This window comes from Lissotriton helveticus, chromosome 7, assembly GCF_964261635.1.
Source record: "Lissotriton helveticus chromosome 7, aLisHel1.1, whole genome shotgun sequence".
In the NCBI taxonomy this organism is placed as follows: Eukaryota; Metazoa; Chordata; class Amphibia; order Caudata; family Salamandridae; genus Lissotriton; species Lissotriton helveticus.
Window position 1 is genome coordinate 793,463,061 of NC_136068.1, and position 18,695 is coordinate 793,481,755.

Consider the following 18,695-nt stretch of genomic DNA (forward strand, 5'->3'; position numbering starts at 1 on the left):
TATTTTGCAAGGTTGATACGGTAGTCTAAACTGCATACAGAGGCTCTGGAATGGCAGAACAGAGACATGTTTAAAGGGCTACGTGGGTGGTACAATCAGTGCTGCAGGCTCACTAGTAGCATTTAATTTACGGGCTTTATGCACACGCACTCTGTCACAGTGTACCTTCACAAGATTCCAGTTGTTTCCGACTTGAAGATGCTTAATCCCAATCTCTTTAAGATCCAACCAGCGTGACAAGGTAGGAAAGCACTTGCCACTACCAGTTAATTCCCAAAGGGAAGGGGAAGTGGAAGAGAAACAAACAAAGAAAACACAGGATCTCTTCTAGAGAGGTCTGGCGTCTGTTTCTATTGAAGTATTCTGGGCTGCTAGTCGTTCTTTCACAACACTTGAAATATCTAGAATAATAACAGTTAAATCACTATTCATTCTACCTTTGACTATGATTCTTTGATGAATTTACATTCAGAATTAGACATACCAACGTAAATGTCAGCCCATTCCTATACTTCTTTGCAAGGATGTTAATCACTGTGATATAATAGTATTTGCACCTTTGAAAATAAATATACAAGTAATAACTATATGACTTCAGAGATTAAACCAGGGTTCTCAAACGGTTATTGTGTAGTTCAACTTATTAATCAACCTTTAAGAAACTGACCTCTCTTACCTTGCTTGTTTTTTCTAATGTCGTAATTGGGAGTCTGTAAAACATATAAACAAAACAAGACAGAACCTACAATTCCTTAAACATTTACAACCTCAGGAATTGTTATCACTTTTAATGTACTTCTGTGCAGTTACTAATCACTGCTAAGAATACTGTCAATATACAATAATAATGACTGTCAATTATAAACACTCCTCACAAATTGTCCTCATTGCTATCTTCCAATTGGATTTGATGCAATTATTAACATTACTCCAGAATTGTCATTTACGTATGCTCAAAAGAAATGCTTCTCCACTTAGTTCGATTTGTATTTGTCAAGGTTTGTTTTTAAAAGAGCTCTGTTCTAATGCGCCAAGATTTCTCTTTCTTACTGTCTCCTTAGATGCAGGTAACGGAAAGGATCTCCGCCGAGGCCGGAATCACTGTGGGACATGGTCCGGTCCGAAAAGCGCTCCGACGGAAAACCGGAAGTTCGGGATGGGACTCGAAGCGCCGCTGAAGACCCTCTCTTCGCTTTGTGACGCCGCTGAAGGGAACGATGGGTCCGAGGGAAACAGGTAAAAAGGGACAGGGAACCAAGAAAAGGAGGGCCGAAAAGGAAAGCTGAAACTCCGCTGGAACACTCGTGAAGGACGCAGAAGTCTTCAAGCAAAGCGTCTTTCACGAGTCAGGCAGGGGCTTTTATAGATGTCCCGGCACGCTTGGAAACGTGAGCCTGTGTTTGCACGTGTGACAAACGAACGTTTTGGGCAGGGCTTCCACGTGTTGCCAAATAATTAAGCACAACAAACCATGACATTTGGAATTTGAAAACAAGCCTTGGTAACACAATATTCCACAACAACAAGCATTGCTAAAAGCCAGTATGCAACGCCAGGAAACAGTTTAACCAATACAATGTTGTACTAGAAATAACGAATAACGAAAGCAATACAAGACATGTTTCCTATCCAGAACTATCTTGATCTGACCCTACTTATTCCTAACACACTGCACTTAACTAGGGACTTATAAATAAATTAAACATGCCAACTGGGAATAAGCCAATATTACCATGTTTTAGGAGAGATCACTTTAATGCTGGTTAACGTGGTAAAGCACACAGAGTCCTAATGCCAAAATAGAATTCAGCAAAAAAACAGGGGGAGTGAAGGCAAAAGGTTTTGGGATAACATTGAAGAAAGGGCCATTTCCAACACAACCCCCTCCATCCTAAGGCCATTGTAGATTAATCATACATTGATGGCTTTGCCTGCTCAGGTGATAGAACATGGACAATGGTCCTCTATTGCAGGGGCACTTAGTTCTACGCCTCTCTGAACTCAGCTGGACCCCTTTGTCTAGATCCTCCTGAGCCACTGAAATGACCCATGGGGAACATTTCTCCTCACTATGGACCTCACCTGTTCAGCACCCAATCTTATCTTGCTCTCAGATGAATTCCAGTAGGTAAACTGCACCGCCGTGGCCAACAATATGATGTAGCCCATTTCACCCCTTGGATCAGATGTCTGTCCCCAACCCTGAAATAACTCTGTTCATAAGAAAAACTACCAACAGAGGGCTCTGACAGCTGTCAGTGCCAAGAGCTTGACCTCAGGTCATCCAGCCTTCTCTGACTTCTGTGGTTTCTCAGAGTGGCGTCATAAGCCCAGGTGAGTCCTCCCTCCTCATATCCCACAATCTGAGTTCCTGTACCCTCCGCTTTGGAGTGGTCAACCAGACAACCGAACTGTCAGAGGACATTTGGCAGCCGCCCCTCCCAGTTCTCTTGACATCAGGATTCTCCAGAATGCTCTCTATGGGCATCTGGGGACCAACTATGACCCTCCTGTGGGTCACCTCCCAACCCCACTCCAGGCATACGAGGGCATAGGGTGGAAAATGTCCCCTTAAACACCTGGCCGCTGTACTACTCTGGGGAACCTAGCCTTTCCTCAACCCAGGTCTGGAAAGCCCCAGTATCTCTCAGAGCAGTGACTGGAACCCCATTCACTTTCATATAGTGGAAATGATGACTCCCACTTCAGGATTCACCAGCTCACTCTCTGAGTCCACCTCCCAGTTAAGAGAGATCATGGCAAGGTCTATGACCTGCCCCTGGAGACTACTTACCCCTAATACCACATTGGCCACCCCTGTAGAAGTGCCACCAGTGAGTAATGTCTTAGGACAGGCAAAGGCATTCTGCTTGCGTCCTATCTAGAAAGAATCAAAGGGTTGGAAATGGGACGCTCTAGGCCACCACCCACAAGAACCTCCTTTCTGTTTCTCAGACGGAGCATGGGAACACTTTCCTTCTCCCTTACTCTGGGTCCTGCCTGTGTCTTCCTTGACCCACTCCTCACTCTGCTTGGGGTAACCTGAACTGCCCATCTTGGGATCACTCCCAGATACCTTCTTTTGGACACTGGTGCTGATCCAGCAGTCCGCTTCCTTAGCAATAGGCCCAGGCAGAGTTTGCGGAGTCACACTATGCAGAACTCCAAATTAGTGCCCAAAACACTCATGTGGAGGGTTATACGAGAGGGCAGAGATGCTTCCAGCGCCAGTTCATGTGTGTTTTATGTTATACGCAGCGTAAAGTGTGTTCTCCCGCTCAACAGTGTGGAAGAACGGCACCATGCATTTTGCATCAGTGCGCCCATCTTGTTTTCTGTTATGTTCATGATGCTGGGCCTGTTTTTGCAGAATATATGATGTTACAATGCATGCAATTACAATTTTACACAGTAGTCTTTACATCACGATTACTATTAGATTGCTTGATTTTACAATGCATGCCATTACAATTCATTTATAAAAACTACCATTAAAATGTATTTCATTACAATACATACCATTACAATGCATACCATTACAACGCATAATACTTTTAGGGCAACAGTAGGGTAAGTGTTGGATAGTGTAGGGGTAAAATTACTATTCCCACTCCAGTGAGTGCATCAGTAGGGAAAGTGTTGGAAAGTGTAGGGGTAAAAATTACTATTCCCATGGACCCCAAAACCCATAACCACCCTAATACTAAAACAATCTCCATTACTTACCTTATAATGCGTTGTAATGGCATGCATTGTAATGGTATGCATAGTAATGACATGTGATGTAAGCAGTTGCGTTGTAACCGTTGCGTTGTAAAGGTAGGTCGTTGTAATGACTGTGTTGTGATGGATATTTCCCATTTTTGCAAACCTACCTAATATTTTCAGTCTTCCTCCTATCAAACTTATCCACCCCTCATTTTAATTTATTGTATTAGTGTGTGCCTTTGTGTTTGTCCATTTTATGTTTTTTGTCATATTCTTGTGTTTTTTCATGACTTTTTTGTACTTTTAAACTTTTTCCCTTTACTTGCTCATTTCTTCCTTCTTTCGTCCATCCTTCCTTCCTTCCTTCCTTCCTTCCTTCCTTCCTTCCTTCCTTCCTTCCTTCCTTCCTTCCTACCTTCCTTCCTTCCTTCCTTCCTTTTCCCATTTCTTTCCTCCCCCACCCAGCACCATGGCGGAGCAGGGCGAGCAGGGGAGCGAGGGCGTCTTGCCCCCTGTATGACCGGAAGCTGCCTAACTTGTGGTTGGTGGCGCTGTGAAGGGGAGCAGCACACACTATTTTTTATGAGGCAGAGGCAGCAGCATTATATAATGTTTTGCACACTGCCTTCCCTTCATGCTGGCAGCAGGCGGCAGGCCAGAAAGTGCTAAAAACAAAATTCCAAACAGCATGCTTCTCACACACAAAGGTAAGTTAAGTTTGCGTTAAGAATATTATGTGTTTCAGTTTGAGCTAGCCAGTTGTTCGACACTACCTAAGCACACTCGTCGGATGCTGGATTTGGCTGATTATTTATGAAGCCATTGCAGACTCCTCCTACCACTATGGTGCATTAGTAATATTAGTGAGTTAGCGTTCTCTGCGACTTTATTTGTGTAACCTGTACAGTCCCAAGCAATCTCACAGTGATGTGTAATATGCATCTTTGCATTGCAAAAAAGGGAGATTGAGTTGGTCCATCAAGGGTGCTAACAAATGAGAATTGAATAAAAAATCATGCATTGTAATGCATTAGTTCCAAATGTAGTTTTTGTTAAGGGAATTTAGAATAGGGATTTTAGGATTAGTATGAGCAACTCAATAGTCAATACTAGTACTATAGGTGATCTGATTTAGAAAAGTACTGCATAATTTTTGGGGGGAAATTAACTGTACCATTATTCTATTTTATTTCTATTTTTTCTATCCTCTTTATTTTTTACAACAGCACCCAAGGGCAAGAAGAAGAGGGACAGTTCGGAGGTGTGTCAGGAAGCTGTCGAAGAGGTGTCGATAACCAGTGCCGCTGCCAAGGGTTCTGCTCATCCCAGAAAGTCCTATTGTTTATTATTATTATTTTCCTAACTTTATCCTCTGTCCACTATTATACTACTTTTAAATTTGTCTTGTTGATTTTATTTATAATGTCTCCTTTTTTATTTAACTTACATATCCAATTCTTTTAAATTCTTGTTATCCCTGCGTTATCCTTTTTTTCTATATTTCATGGTATTTTTTATAGCTAACTTTCTCCTGTCTGTACTAGTCCATACTTTTCTTCTGCGTTATTAGTAAGCTTTCCCTCTCCCCTATATATCTTGTGGTACTGTAAGACTAAGAACAGATTTTTGGTCCTCTACTGTGATCATTTCAGGCCCAAGTAAGCTAGCAATATTCACAACACATGATTGTTGGAAAGGCTTTTGTTTTTTGCTCATGTTCTAACAGTTAACAAGAGAGTGGCATGGTCATAGACCCTCTATCCCAATGTTGTACTTTAAATCATATATACAGTATACCAACAGTTTCCATGACAGTGCAGCATGGCTGGAAATTATGAGGTCTTATTTCATATGCCAACCAACACCATATGATATGACTTTCATAAACCATTATTCAACCCCTTCATTGTGCTTCAATGAATCAGAGTTATCATGATAGGCTATAGCTCTGCCCCTCCATTACGAAACATTTTTGGTTGGCTTGACTACCTGGCTTTTCTAACATTGGCAACCAAAAAAATGCAGAGATTGATGTTTTTGATGGAAGATACTGCTAACCAAAATGTAGTGATGAACTGTAGTTTTAATGTTTTGATTAGAGTTGGCATATCTGGCATCTAAAATATGTGCAATGATTTTTTCAAGTGGATCAGACCACTGGTGCCAGGGCAGGTTCTTCTTCAGAGGCATTTGGAGGGGGAGACAGCGGCAGCAGGGACAGGCAGTGGTAAGTCACATTGCTTGTTTCTTGACAATTACTATTATAGTCACTAGCCACAAGGGCATCAGATGCGTGATTCGTGAGACCCCTGACTCGTGATCATGAACTCCCTGCTTTAGCAGTTGTAGGGATGGTTCAGTTCTAATGGCCTCCTCGATCTGCAACTAAGCAGATGCTCACGTAATGAAAGCTAAAAATGATGAGTTGATGGAAATGGGAAAGAACTGAAGGGTAAAATAACGGATGGGTGAAATGGTATCTGAGTGAAAGGGTGCATGGGTGGATATTAGATAAATAGATGGATGGGTGAAAGGATGACTGAAAAGCTGGATACCGAATGAATGGATATGTGGATGGATAATATGGATTGGAAATTTTGGTGAAAGACTGGATGAGAGAAAGAAAAGCTTAAATCATGGTGGCTAATAAAGGTGAATATAGAAGAATGAAAGGATGAATGAATAAATGCTTGAATGAAGAAATTACTATGTGTACACAAGGGAAACCCAAAGACCGTAAAGGACCAAGGGTACTTGAGTAATTCTAGAGACAACAGCCACTTAACAAAAAATGAAATACAGTTGTTCTGGATAGAAAATACTGTTCAATAAACAGCTTCAATGATCAGAGTTTTCAATTTTGTTACAACAATTCAATCAAAGATTTGAATTGCCCCAGCAAGAATAATTTCAGAAACCAAGAATCAAGAGATCAAACAAACAAAGAACTGAAACAAACAATGAGCGAAAAACAATAATGACAGAAAGCCAGGTGTTAAAAACTGACAATAAAAGACATATAGACATATACAGACAAGCAAACAATGACCAACATTATAATAACACCTTTAAGTCACTTCCTATTAAAAGAAAAACATTACTGCACCCAAAACAAAAATACTACAAAGCATAGTGTATCGGGTCAGAGTGTATGTCGACGATGTTTCGATCCCGTAAAAATTTGGGATCATCATCAGGACTGAGGATCAGTTGCCTGGCATAGTATCAATTGATATATTACATGAAGCACCTGATTTTTCAACAATCTGTAATTAAGCAAACAGGCTTTTTCAACACAATTAGTGCATGTTCAGGAGTATCATACGAAGATGAAGCACCTTCAAGGTAGTGCACGGTTGTATCCAAAGATTGTGGCAGATTTTGGGGAAATCCAAATATATGCCCATATAACAATATGATCAACTTTAGTGCTGCTTCTATCGACATATGTTTTTAATACGATGCAAGAGTAAACCACAAGTGGCAATCAATGCCTTAATAGAGAAGTGGTCTGGAATGAAAATGTATTTGCGTCATGCTGACCTGATAGCAATGTGGAAATGCTGATGAATAAATAAGGCAGCTCATCTGGAGAGGAGATGCTCCCCTACTTTGCTTACTTAGTTTTATGATTATCAAAGCTATGTTTCAAAGTGGGGGGTAATCAAATTTTTGGTCTACTCTCCTCTCTCATCATCATGCATCACCCTCCTCCCTGCCCATGTAATTTAGCTACCCATAACCTAGGTGCGGTATGTTTCAATTTGTGACTGTAGTGTTGGCTGTGCAATGTGTGTCTGCTTCAAGTAATGCTGCATTTTCACATTTTTCAATGCATTGCAAACTGAATACAAGGTGTGTTTCCATTCTCCAACTCAGTCATCTCTTAGTAGTACTTCACTCCTTTATTCTTTGCTAAGTTCTCCCGTCCCAGCCTACAAAATCTTGATAAATCCATTCTTGGCATGTGCCACATTTGTATGGCCATGTGAAGTGATTCATAAATATATTTCATGGTTTCCCATAGCAGATTTACAACGTGTAAAATGTTTCCCTTTTGTCAACTACAGTGACTGAATAAGCCAAAGCCTAGGTACATGTTGATTCTATAGCAAAAGCTCTACCTACACAGCCTAATCCCTCTAATTTACTCTGCAATATAGTAAGTCAAGTTTCCTTTCCCTACTGCCAAGCAAATAAATTAGCTGGAAATAATTTGTACTGGAGGGCAAGGACAGGGAGTAAAGTCTCACCAAGTGCATGAGTTTATGTTTGGCGGATCGGATACTCTGTGATGAATGTGCCAAATACAATCGATATATCCTGTTCCTTTCCCTGAAGTGCAGTGCATTGCTTTTCCTGACCTCTACTTACAGCAGACAGAATTTCCACATTTTATACGTGTCTTATGTGATGTAATATCCTATTTGTTATTCATCTGCCTCTTTGGAATCAGGATAGAATTTGAAATGCATTTGGAGAAGAGCAGGGCCAGTGAAATTAAAGAAAGATAACTTATACATTACAACTGCCCCAGCTTCAGACTACAGAATAGCAATGTACATGACGTGCTGGCTAGCATGCCTACATTAATTTAGTACAACATCTTATACCAGAGTGCATAATGCCTTACTCATTTATGAGAGGTACTTTATTTTTATTTTTTCACAAAAAGTGTCTGTTTACTTTCTTTACTAGGAAAGCCTTCAAAGAAAAAAATAAAATCACTCTGTTTTTGTAATTTGGTGTTATTCTGCCATAATTCCTTTCAACCAGACAGTCAGTGCTTTTAATGTAAGGCATTAGTGGCTATAAAATGGCCCTGTGATTCTCCTAATGACATCATATTCCAATGGCCTTAGGGGACCAGCAATGTACTGCTGCTGTGCTGCACACTATTTAATATTAAACAAGTGTTTTCACAGAGCATTGTTTACAATTTGTCTTTTGTTTTTCTTGATATAGCTATTCCAGCTGGTCCACCACCACCACTGACACAGCAGGAGATACCGGTCGGCTGTTGCAGCAGAGGCTGGAGACCATCCATGCCGAGTCCCGGTGTCTAGTGGCCCCGGAGGATGAGGAGGCGGAAGCATCTGCCTCTGCCTCAGGCCCCAGTTCATTCAGCTAGCTGCAGCTTCCCGCACGGGAAATCAAATCCCCATCTACAGATGTCAGGGGCCCTAACCGACACTGCTTCCTCTCCCTCCTACTCAGACTGCGTATTCCAGCACCACCTCTTGCAGAGGATGGAACATTTCGAGAGCTAGTTAGAAAGGATAGAGCAGAACCTCGAATAACTCTGGACCCGGATTGATGATGCCCTCTTCTGAGCCCCTTTTTAATATGTTTTGTTTTGGTGGGAGAGACTTTTGTTGCATATGGACAGAGTGTGAAGGGCGTTAGGACCGGCTGTTCCTTGGACAGTTTTCTTCTTTGTTGGACATTGATTGGAGTTGGGGTGATTTGTTTGGGGAGAATGTTGGGCCTGTTGTGTTTTTTTTTGGTTAAATAATAAAGTAACACATTATTTTACCACACTTTATTCTTGGAGTCGTTTTTTTAATATCACTTTTACATTGCACAGCTGCCTTTTTGTGCAGCCTGTTTTTTTATCCTTATATTAAAGTGCATATCTGTTACTTATAGTTGGTTATAGTCTCTTGTCTTACTACCCTCTGTAGCTATCTTGAACATTAGTGAGGTATTCTACCATGACCTATATTGCCTACAACAACAACCTAGATAAACAATTACTTATCTGCAGTAGAAATTAGCTGGTTACTTACTAATTGCCTGGTTCCCTTCACACCACGGTTCTCTAACCTGAAAAGATGACTGCTACCTCTCTCAGTCTTCCAAAACCTTAGTTACTGCAGGGTTTCCCAAGGTGCCATACTTATTCTTAATGGTGGTGGTAGTAGAGCAGGCTAGTGCACTAACAGGGAAGACATCACAGCGATGTCCCACTTAGAACCAGGTGAGCTTCAAATGTAAGATGAATCAAAAGGATTATCCATCACAGGCAACTAAATTGAAAGAAAAGACCACAGTTAGTGAGGTTATATTTACATCACAACTTTACAATGATTGAGTCTGTCCCCAGACTACTACTACCACGACACAACAAAAATACCTAATAATATAACAAAAAATAGCAATAGTAACTTCTTCTGAGCAATGGGGAGCTAGTATTTTATTAAAACTAAAGTTACAAAATCCTCGAGTCAGGAAAAGTGGACTCAAGTCTGTAGTGGACAAGGTTAAGCGTTTATGCAACACAAGGTCTGAATATGATGCTGACAAATGAATTTCTTCTATATCTAAAATATGGATTACTTGTATGTGTGGGTGGGAAATGGAGCCAGGGTGGGCTATGCTCAGGTCCCCCAGTGAGTTTGTATTACGTTCACCACATCTGCCCCACCAAGTGTTTGATCCACTTATGATTTAAATTAAGTCACACCTCAATAAATCATACAACCCGGGGAAGAGGGTTAGGGATTTGATGAATGGATGGGAATGTCGATTTAGGTAAAGGTTTGACAGAGACAAACACTACATGAGAACATTCATCTGGGCGACAATGAGCGGCACATCAGCAATCTGTTGTAGAAGGAAATGAAGGAAAGAGTATGACAAATTTCAGTTAAATGCAATGCAAACAGGCCTTCCGCCCAAGAGAGCCAAGTTAAAATTATCATATATCTAAATGTTCTCTCATCTAGGTTGGAAAAATACAAATTACGGAGGAGTGAAGTGAACCCACACAGTTCTAAATATGATTCTTAAAAGAAAAATAATACTGTATTGCCAGATTGCATGGTGCATCGGCATTCTCCTTGGATTGGTAATTAGTATTGAGTTCCTGGTTGAAGTGGTCCGGTAAGGTAAGCTATAAGGGAAGGAGTGTTATGGAGCTTTTTGCCTTTTGTGCAGGAGAAGAGAAGGCCTCTAGATTGTAAAACATGATATTGAAGAATCAAGGAGAAGGACAAAACAGAAAGTAAGCTTTATCAGGAGTGCACTAAGTAGACTCAGAGAGGCAGACCAAGAGCATAGTCTGCTGCAATCTTTCATTTTATGACTTGCGCAATCGTTAACCCCTTGGCTGCGGGGTGTTTTCACCTGCTGTGCGGGGGGAGGGGGGCCACGCGCATCACCGCTGTGCTTGTGACGAGCTCAGCTGGTCATGTGGCACAGTGGAGTTGCACTCATGACGAGCTGAGCTCGTCACGACCACAGTCGTTTTGGAACGTTCAGCACAGCGGGGAAATTATCCCCTCGTGTGAACGTTCCAACGGTCATGACGAGCTCAGCTCATCATGAGTGCAGCTCAACCGTGCCTCATGACAAGCTGAGCTCATCATGAGCACGCAACGGGTTAACTGAGAAGTGAGAGTAAATTACAACCAATCACAGACAAGTGGCTGCATGTACTGGAGCAGATCAATCTCAAAACTGTCATCATAACATTTTCCAAGCATGTGACGTAACATGTCTGTCTCCAGTTTCTTACAACAACAGGGCCCCCACCTGCCCCGCCCACATAATGGAGGAGTTTCAAATTCAGCCAGCGCACAAATTCCGCAGCATTGCATTTCCCAAATTAATGCATCGCTCATCGGAGCTGAGTTGGCCTCTCAGAGTCATCATCATGTTGGTTTCCCTGAAGTTGATAACTTCCTTCTTCTGTTTGTCATTGAGGTAGTCCTACCCTGAGTCCTTCCATCATCCTCCTGACTCTAAACAACAAATGTGTCCAACTCTGTACCGACTCCCGATCCAAATGAGAGAGGTCGACATGTAATGTTCTACTATTGATGAACAAGAAGAGAAACATTGAGTCATTTTTTGTGTAGATCTGTGTTTGATAACTAAACTAACTGAACTGGCATTTAAAGATACAGTTGTGGAGAGGCACAGGAGGCTGTAGAATCAATGCCCGTCTTAGGCCAGTCATTGTATGCTTTTGCTGTATTGTCTCCATCTGAATCTCATGCCATTCCAAGGTTGCTGAGGAAGGTGATACTGGTGCACTGCTTGGAGAGGGCTGCGTTGTATAAAGATGTCACCCTGTTCTTCCTCATCACAACCTACACCTCCCACTCGGATGAGAGGCTGCAGAGCTGCTACCCCGCTCACTTCATCTTGATCAGCACCACATGCAGAAAGTTGACTAAGGTGCACCTCCCAGCGGAGTGTGTAATGTTTTTCCAAATGGGCTGCTTGGCCTCCAGTACTATAGTGTGATACAAGCTTACTTTGATGAACACATGCAATGCAAATGGAGTATATTGCAATGTTTGCCTCCTGCTTGCTAACCGTAAAGAAGTCCAAAACCTGGAGGGGTACCTTGTTATTGTGCCATGGGTGCTACTGGCAGTGCCAGAAGAACTGGAAGTAGGAGGATGTGTCAATGATTGGCTCTCTATAGTGCATACTTCTACAGAGCTAGGAGTGGATGTAGGTCTCAGCGAGGGCCTTACAAATATGGAAGCTGGTGTAGGTGGTGGCTCCACAACCCTTGGAGCAGGTTGAATTGGAGGGGCAATGTCAGACTCCTCTGCGCCTTCTTTCATAATGACTGACTGGCTTGTTATCATCCTCATCCCCTTCCGCAATTGTAAGGCTTTCAGGAACTTTCCATTTCCTGAGCCTCTCCTGGCGTGTCTTGCACTCAACTTGGGTCAAATCCATATCTAGATCATCATGAGGGGGGCTTGGAGAAGTTGGTGGAGTACCTTTCCTTTTTCCTTGCTGGAGAGCTGGAAGCCAATGGTTGTAAAAGATGAAGTTCTTCAGGAGGAAGCTCAAACTCCTGTTCTACTCCTTCTTCAATAAGATCCATTGCTGGCTGCAGCTGTTGTCAACTTTCCTGCAAAGATTGGGTACTACTTTGCGAAAGAGACAAATCCAGTTCAATGTCACTGCTCGTCAGCATCAACATGATTACAGTGGCTGCCTCACTGAGAGACATGGGCTTGGGCTTAGGTTCAGGTGGTGTAGTTGCTGCAGGACTCCTGCTTCCAGCTTGCCCCCCCGAAGGCCAGTGCGGCAGGCACAAGTGTGCTGAAAATGTTCTGGGTGGCATGCCAGTGAAAGCAATCTGCTTCTTCTCCTTCCCACTAGCGACATTCTTAGCAGCACTGTTTCTTTGGGGCAATCTTGAAGCTGTCAGTAGGCAGTGGCACTTAGCTGCACACGCGGAAGAGATTCAGGACTCCCATGACTGTCTGTCAGTACTGTGGGTGATGTCTCTTGTGCACCTAAAAGCAAACAAGCAAGGAAAACATTTAGTGAAACGTGGCATTGTTGCATTTTGAATTAGTAGAGACAATATATTTTAGTGTGGTTACTTAAGTTATCATTATTATTGTAATAGGCCACTCCCCTGAATCCCAGGTGGTTCCGCTGGGGTTACATTGAATCCCCAGATTCCTCCTAGGGGCCCCTGTACGAGATCAGGATATAACACTGTTTCGATCACAGGCCCCCTGAGGAAAGGGGAATGGGTTTGGATAAACAGGATGCTGTGGTTCTCCATGGCGACTACAGTCAACCTTGCAAGGACCCGCCTCAGATCTTGTGATGCACCAATTGAGAAGTACCTGTAAGGCACAAGGGAATAGGTGAGCTCACAATCCTAAGGTCTTTTTTCCCTCTTGTACTATGTAGCCCATTAGTTGTGACTATACCTTAAAAAAGCATCTACCGGGCACTGTCCTTTCCAAAGAATGAGTCTTCTGAGAACTCACTTAACTGGCGGTTGAAATCTTGCCACGTTTCGAGTAGAGGTTAAGACTTGTAAAAAATGAATTCCTGACTTGTGCTTTGTAACTGGACAATGACTCAGTGTTGTAAGGAGTAGAGTAGGCAATATTAAAATCCTTGGGTACAGCTGGTCTATTTATAGTGCCAACACTTGAGATGTGTCCAGAAAATAGCTGGGGTCTGACAGAGCCCTGTCAGAGGACATTAAATGTTGTACTTAAAAAATATTTCCCTTTAATGGAATTGTTAAGAAGATTCTACTGAGCTCAGAGCATTTAAACATATGCATATATTGATTGTGAACAAGAATACCTTGAAGCTGGATATCCTCTACTTTTCTCTTTAATCTTTTTCTTGTGCTTTTTTAGAGATTGTGGTTCAGACTACAGTGGATCGCTGGAGAAGTTGGAACAATGTCAGGAGAGGAGCCGACCACAGGAAACGTGAGTGGTCAGCAGAGACACCAAACAATGCTAATTTTATTATTTCATTTATTTATTTGTCTTATAAAGCGCACTATCACCTTGCAGGCATCCTGGCGCTGGGCTCAAAAAGAAAGGAGGGTGATTCCAAGTCAGGACATCCACTGAAGTTATTTGGGAAACAGCCAAGTTTTAACACTTTTCCTAAAAGGAAGAAGCTCCTTGATATGCCTAATCTCCCAAGGGAGCGTGTTCCAAAGTTTGGCAGCTACTACCTCAAAGGATCTACCCCCGGATCTCACCTTCCTAAACCTAGGCACTCTCACCAATCTGGCCGAAGATGAGTGGAGTAGCCTAGAAGGGGTGTACCAATCCAATTTAGATTGCAGAGGTAAAGGTCCTATCCCATGAAGAGCCTTAAAAACGAGACAGAGGGACTTGAATTGTACCCTCCGTCTCAGGGGGAGCCAGTGAAGTTCGCCAAAGCAGCTGACGCCGGCGCTTATCTGGGGAGCCCCAAGACCAACCTCGCAGCCGCAGATTGAATTCTTTGGAGCCTATCGAGCAAGAAGCCCGGCGACTCAAGTAGCAGGGCGTTACAATAATCCAGCCTACTAAGTATCGTACATCTTGCCACTTGGGCGCACGCCTGAGATGGTAGTAGTGGCAGGATCTTACGCAGAGCTCGCAAAATTGCAAAGCAGCAGGAAGTCATTTTTGCGACCTGAGTCTCCATGTTAAGATTGTTGTCAAGCATGACCCTCAGGTTACGCACAGATTCCACTGGCCTCACTTTGGTCACTGTTTCAGGAGGCCAGAAATTCCCTGGAAAAGGACGAGGGATCTTATTCCCAGCACAAAAGAGCACCTCAGTCTTACCAGCGTTAAACTGAAGCGAGTTATTCTACAGCCAACGTGACGTATCCCGCAAACACTTATGGAACACATCCATCGGTGTCGAGTCCTCTCCCTCAAAAGAGAGGATCAGTTGCGTATCGTCCGCATAATTTATTGTATTGATCCTGTATGATCAAAGGTCTTAGATATAAATTAAAAAGGATAGGGCTAATTGCCGAGCCCTGTGGCACCCCGTGAGGAACAGGGGAAAACACAGACTGAAAAGGGGGCAGGGACACCGCCTGCTGTCTATCCTGCAAGAACGACCAAAGCCACATCAAAGCCATGTCCCTCACCCCAGCATCACTTAGTCGGCTCAACAGAATCTCGTAGTTAACCATATCAAAGGCGGCAGACATGTCCAGCAGAATCAATCCAGCTGCCTGTGCCCTGTCTGCACACCTTTGAAGCTCATCCATAGCGGTCACCAAGGCCGTTTCGGTCCCATGAGCCGGGCGAAAGCCGAATTGATCATCCTCCAATAAGTGAAGCTGTTCCAAATGTTTCAAAAGTGTAAGGCTAACCATGCGCTCGACAATCTTAGCAGGAAAAGGCAGCAGGAAGATGGGTCTAAAATTCTTAGAGCTTTCAGGGTCTAAGGAAGGTTTCTTCAGCAGGGGAGATATCAAAGTCGGATGTATAATGTTACTACGCATGCTTTTACCACGCATGCTGTTACAACGCAGTTTTTACAATGCATGCCATTACAATGCATATCGCTTTGGGGTGATGGATAGTGAATAGTTTAATTTACTATTCCAGCTCCAGTTCCCGTGGACACTAGGGAAGGTGTTGGATAGTAAATTAAATCTATTCCCTATCCTAGAGCGCCCCCCAGGCGCAATGCGTTGTAATGGTTTTCGTTGTAAAACCTGCGTTGTAATAGCACGGCGTGGTAAAAGTTGCGTTGTAAAGGATGTTTCCCATCAAAGTCTGCTTCCAGTGGACTGGAACAGTGCCACTGGCAAGCGATTGATTAAAAATCAGGTGCAGAGTAGGGAATAATTCTTCTTCAAACTCCTTCCAGATCTTGTAAGGCACAGGGTCCAAATGAGAACCGGAGGAAATACCCCGTGCCAGACCACTGAAGGCTTCTTCGCTTAGAAGCGGGAACTCAGATAAAAATTCTCTTGATGGCCAAACTCGACAATTAGCCATTTCCTCCGGAAGCCAGCACTCAGTAACCAGAGGGCTACTGATCCGGGAGAAGTCCTCCAACTCCTTGATAATTAGCTCAATTTTCTCCTTGAAGAATTTAGCCAAATTCTCACAGAGTTCCTGAGAGGGGACTATAGGGTTCATGGAACATTCAGGGCTCGTAAGACTATTCAATATGTTAAAAATACTCCTAGAGCTGTTAGTAGCATTACAAATCAAGGAAGAAAAGTAGTCAGCCTTAGATTTCCTAATCTGATTCTTATAGTCCAGGATTTTACGCTTCCAAAGCATCCTGTCTGGTTCCTCGTAATTACCCCTCCAACTTCTTTCCGCCTGTTTGCAACCTAGTTTCATAGTTTTCAAAGTATCATTGAACCAGGGAGCAGAAGTTCTACCCATACAACAACGTGTTTTGACGGGCGCATGAGAGTCCAGCGCCAGGGTAATCTTAGCGCAGAGTGAGGCATAATTCTCTTCAACTTGTTTGTCCAAGGCGAAACACACTCCAACTTTAAAATACCGAGTCGGAGGATTTCAGCCAAGCAAGGGCCTTCCAATCTCTACACACAAACTCCATAATAGCCCGTGGGACCCTAGTCTGAGAGTCCTTGATTTTAACATAGAACTTAACGAGGGAGTGGTCCGTCCAGTCCATAGGCAGGATTTCCCCCATGAACAGCAGACGAGGAACAGTGAAAACTAAATCAAGGAGGTGACCCGCCTTATGAGTAGCTCCTGCGACTTGCTGAGAAAGGCCCAAGCCTTCACAGGAATGAAGCGTATTTAGTAAACCTGAATCTAGGGGGCCATTTAACCATATATTAAAATCCCCTAAGATTATTAACTTATGGTGCGAGGCTGCCATATTAGTAAAGGTAGCTAGCAGCGATTGTTGCTACTGAACACTAAAAGGCCCCGGAGGTCTATAGCATAAGACCCCAGTAAAGATAACCCTTGAGCAATTTTTTATAGATAAGCCAAGCAATTCTATTTCGTCAACCGGGTCCATGACGATGGTGCCAATTTTCCAGGAAGAGTTGTGCATAACTCCAACCCCACCACCTCTCCCGTTTGGCCTCGGGAGATGGAGGAAATTAAAACCAAATGGGCAAGCCTAGCCGGGATCAACATCCCAGTCAGGACGAGTCCAAGTCTCTGTCATAAGCAGCATATCCAGCTCATGTGTTTCTATCAACAGCTGGATTTCCGCACTATTTCTTGGCAGGGACCTCACATTAAGGAGCCCACACCTAAGGAGATCCCCGGCGAGAAAATCAGCCAGAGGATAGGCAGAATCCAACAACCCAAGTGTACCCCTGTCAGCGTGGTGCTGACCAATATCAAGAAGAGTCTCTCTGGAGTAGTACAGAAGGCCAGGTAACTGTCGACCCTCCTCAGCGTGATGAAAACGAGCAGCACAACTGGCACTGGGCGCGTCATTGGCGCAGACGGCTTGCCTTTGGCGAGCCCGCTGCGCGTTCGCTCCAGCGTTGTTTTTATGGAGCCCAGACCGTGATGCCCGACCACTAGAAGGTGTCCCAACTCCACCCAAGATGGCAGGTCCGCTCACACGGACGGACCCGACCAGGGGAGACAACACAGGAGCTCCAGGAGATCACTCCGGTCCCCAAAGGTAAAAGCAGTGAATAGCAGCAAATGTAACAATTTAAAACGAAGGACCAGCTTATTTAAAAACAGCATAAAAAATGTGCAGCAATTTCAGGGATTACAAGACCGTGCTAGCAGAGCCCTGCCAGACACGACATGCCCCTTAGAGCCAGGATTAGGATTTGCACGCTCGCTCCAGCAATCTTTTTATGGAGCCCAGACCGCGATGCCCCGACCACTAGAACGTGTCCCAACTCCACCCAAGATGACGGGTCCGCTCGCACGGATGGACCCACCCGGGGGGACAACACAGGAGCCCCAGGAGATCACTCCGGCCCCCTAATGAGCTTAGGCTGTCTATTTATAGAACTGTCGGCCACCTACATGGCACGTGAAGGGGCAAAAAAACTGGAAGTTGCTAAAAGCTGAGTCACATGATTTTAATTGGCAGGAAGGCATCTGCCGGGGTCATAGAATGTTCAACACTGCTCCAGGCTATTTTCTGTGATTGAGGCTTACTGGCGGGAAAGTACTTGTCGAGATCATGGAATGTTCCACACAGCCTTAGGCAATGTTCTGTTGATTAATGCTAGTTTGCGGGAACTTACAGCAGCTGCCGTACCAACAAAAGTAATACATTTTGATTGTTTAACATGTGCAGGAGGATTCTGCTAATCATTAACTTTTTCAGACAGATAAGTGTCTATTTTTGAATGGGCCAATGGTTGCTACTGCATCCCTTGGGTGAACAGAACACACAACATTTCAATACAGAGAGTGCACATCCAAGAGGATGGGGAAAGAATGGGAACATTTTTGATGTCACATTCTGGGTTGTGCTGTTGCTGAGACCGTGACAATTATCCTAAATAATTAACAACAGCAGTGCATTTCAAAATAAAACCACACCACCATAACATAATATTTCATTTCCAATCAGGAAAACAACATGCAGATGTAACCGTTTGCTTTGTGTGATTTAAAGGAGAAACCTGTGGCTGTCAGGGAGGTGCAGGGTAAATGTTTATTATGCTTAGAAAATGAATTCTGGTGTGTGTCTACTCTATGGTAGATAGGGGGTCCAGTGTAAAATTGAATAATCCTTAAAAAAGGAATGCTGGTGTGTGT

General features: G+C 43.5%; 1 long non-coding RNA gene across 3 annotated transcripts in view; it reads left to right on the forward strand.

Moving 5' to 3' along the window:
* The first annotated feature begins 1,078 nt into the window (after positions 1 to 1,078).
* The window catches only part of LOC144767051 (uncharacterized), an 86,240-nt gene continuing 68,623 nt past the window's right edge, over positions 1,079 to 18,695 (forward strand). Inside the window, exons 1-5 of one of the 3 annotated variants that reach the window (XR_013598042.1) lie at positions 1,079 to 1,236; positions 4,174 to 4,415; positions 4,935 to 4,969; positions 5,854 to 5,935; positions 8,674 to 9,227. This is a non-coding gene — a long non-coding RNA (uncharacterized LOC144767051). Of the gene's footprint in view, positions 1,237 to 4,173; positions 4,416 to 4,934; positions 4,970 to 5,853; positions 5,936 to 8,673; positions 9,228 to 13,850; positions 13,926 to 18,695 lie in introns of those variants that run through there. The other 2 variants (XR_013598043.1, XR_013598044.1) reach the window with 2 other exon arrangements.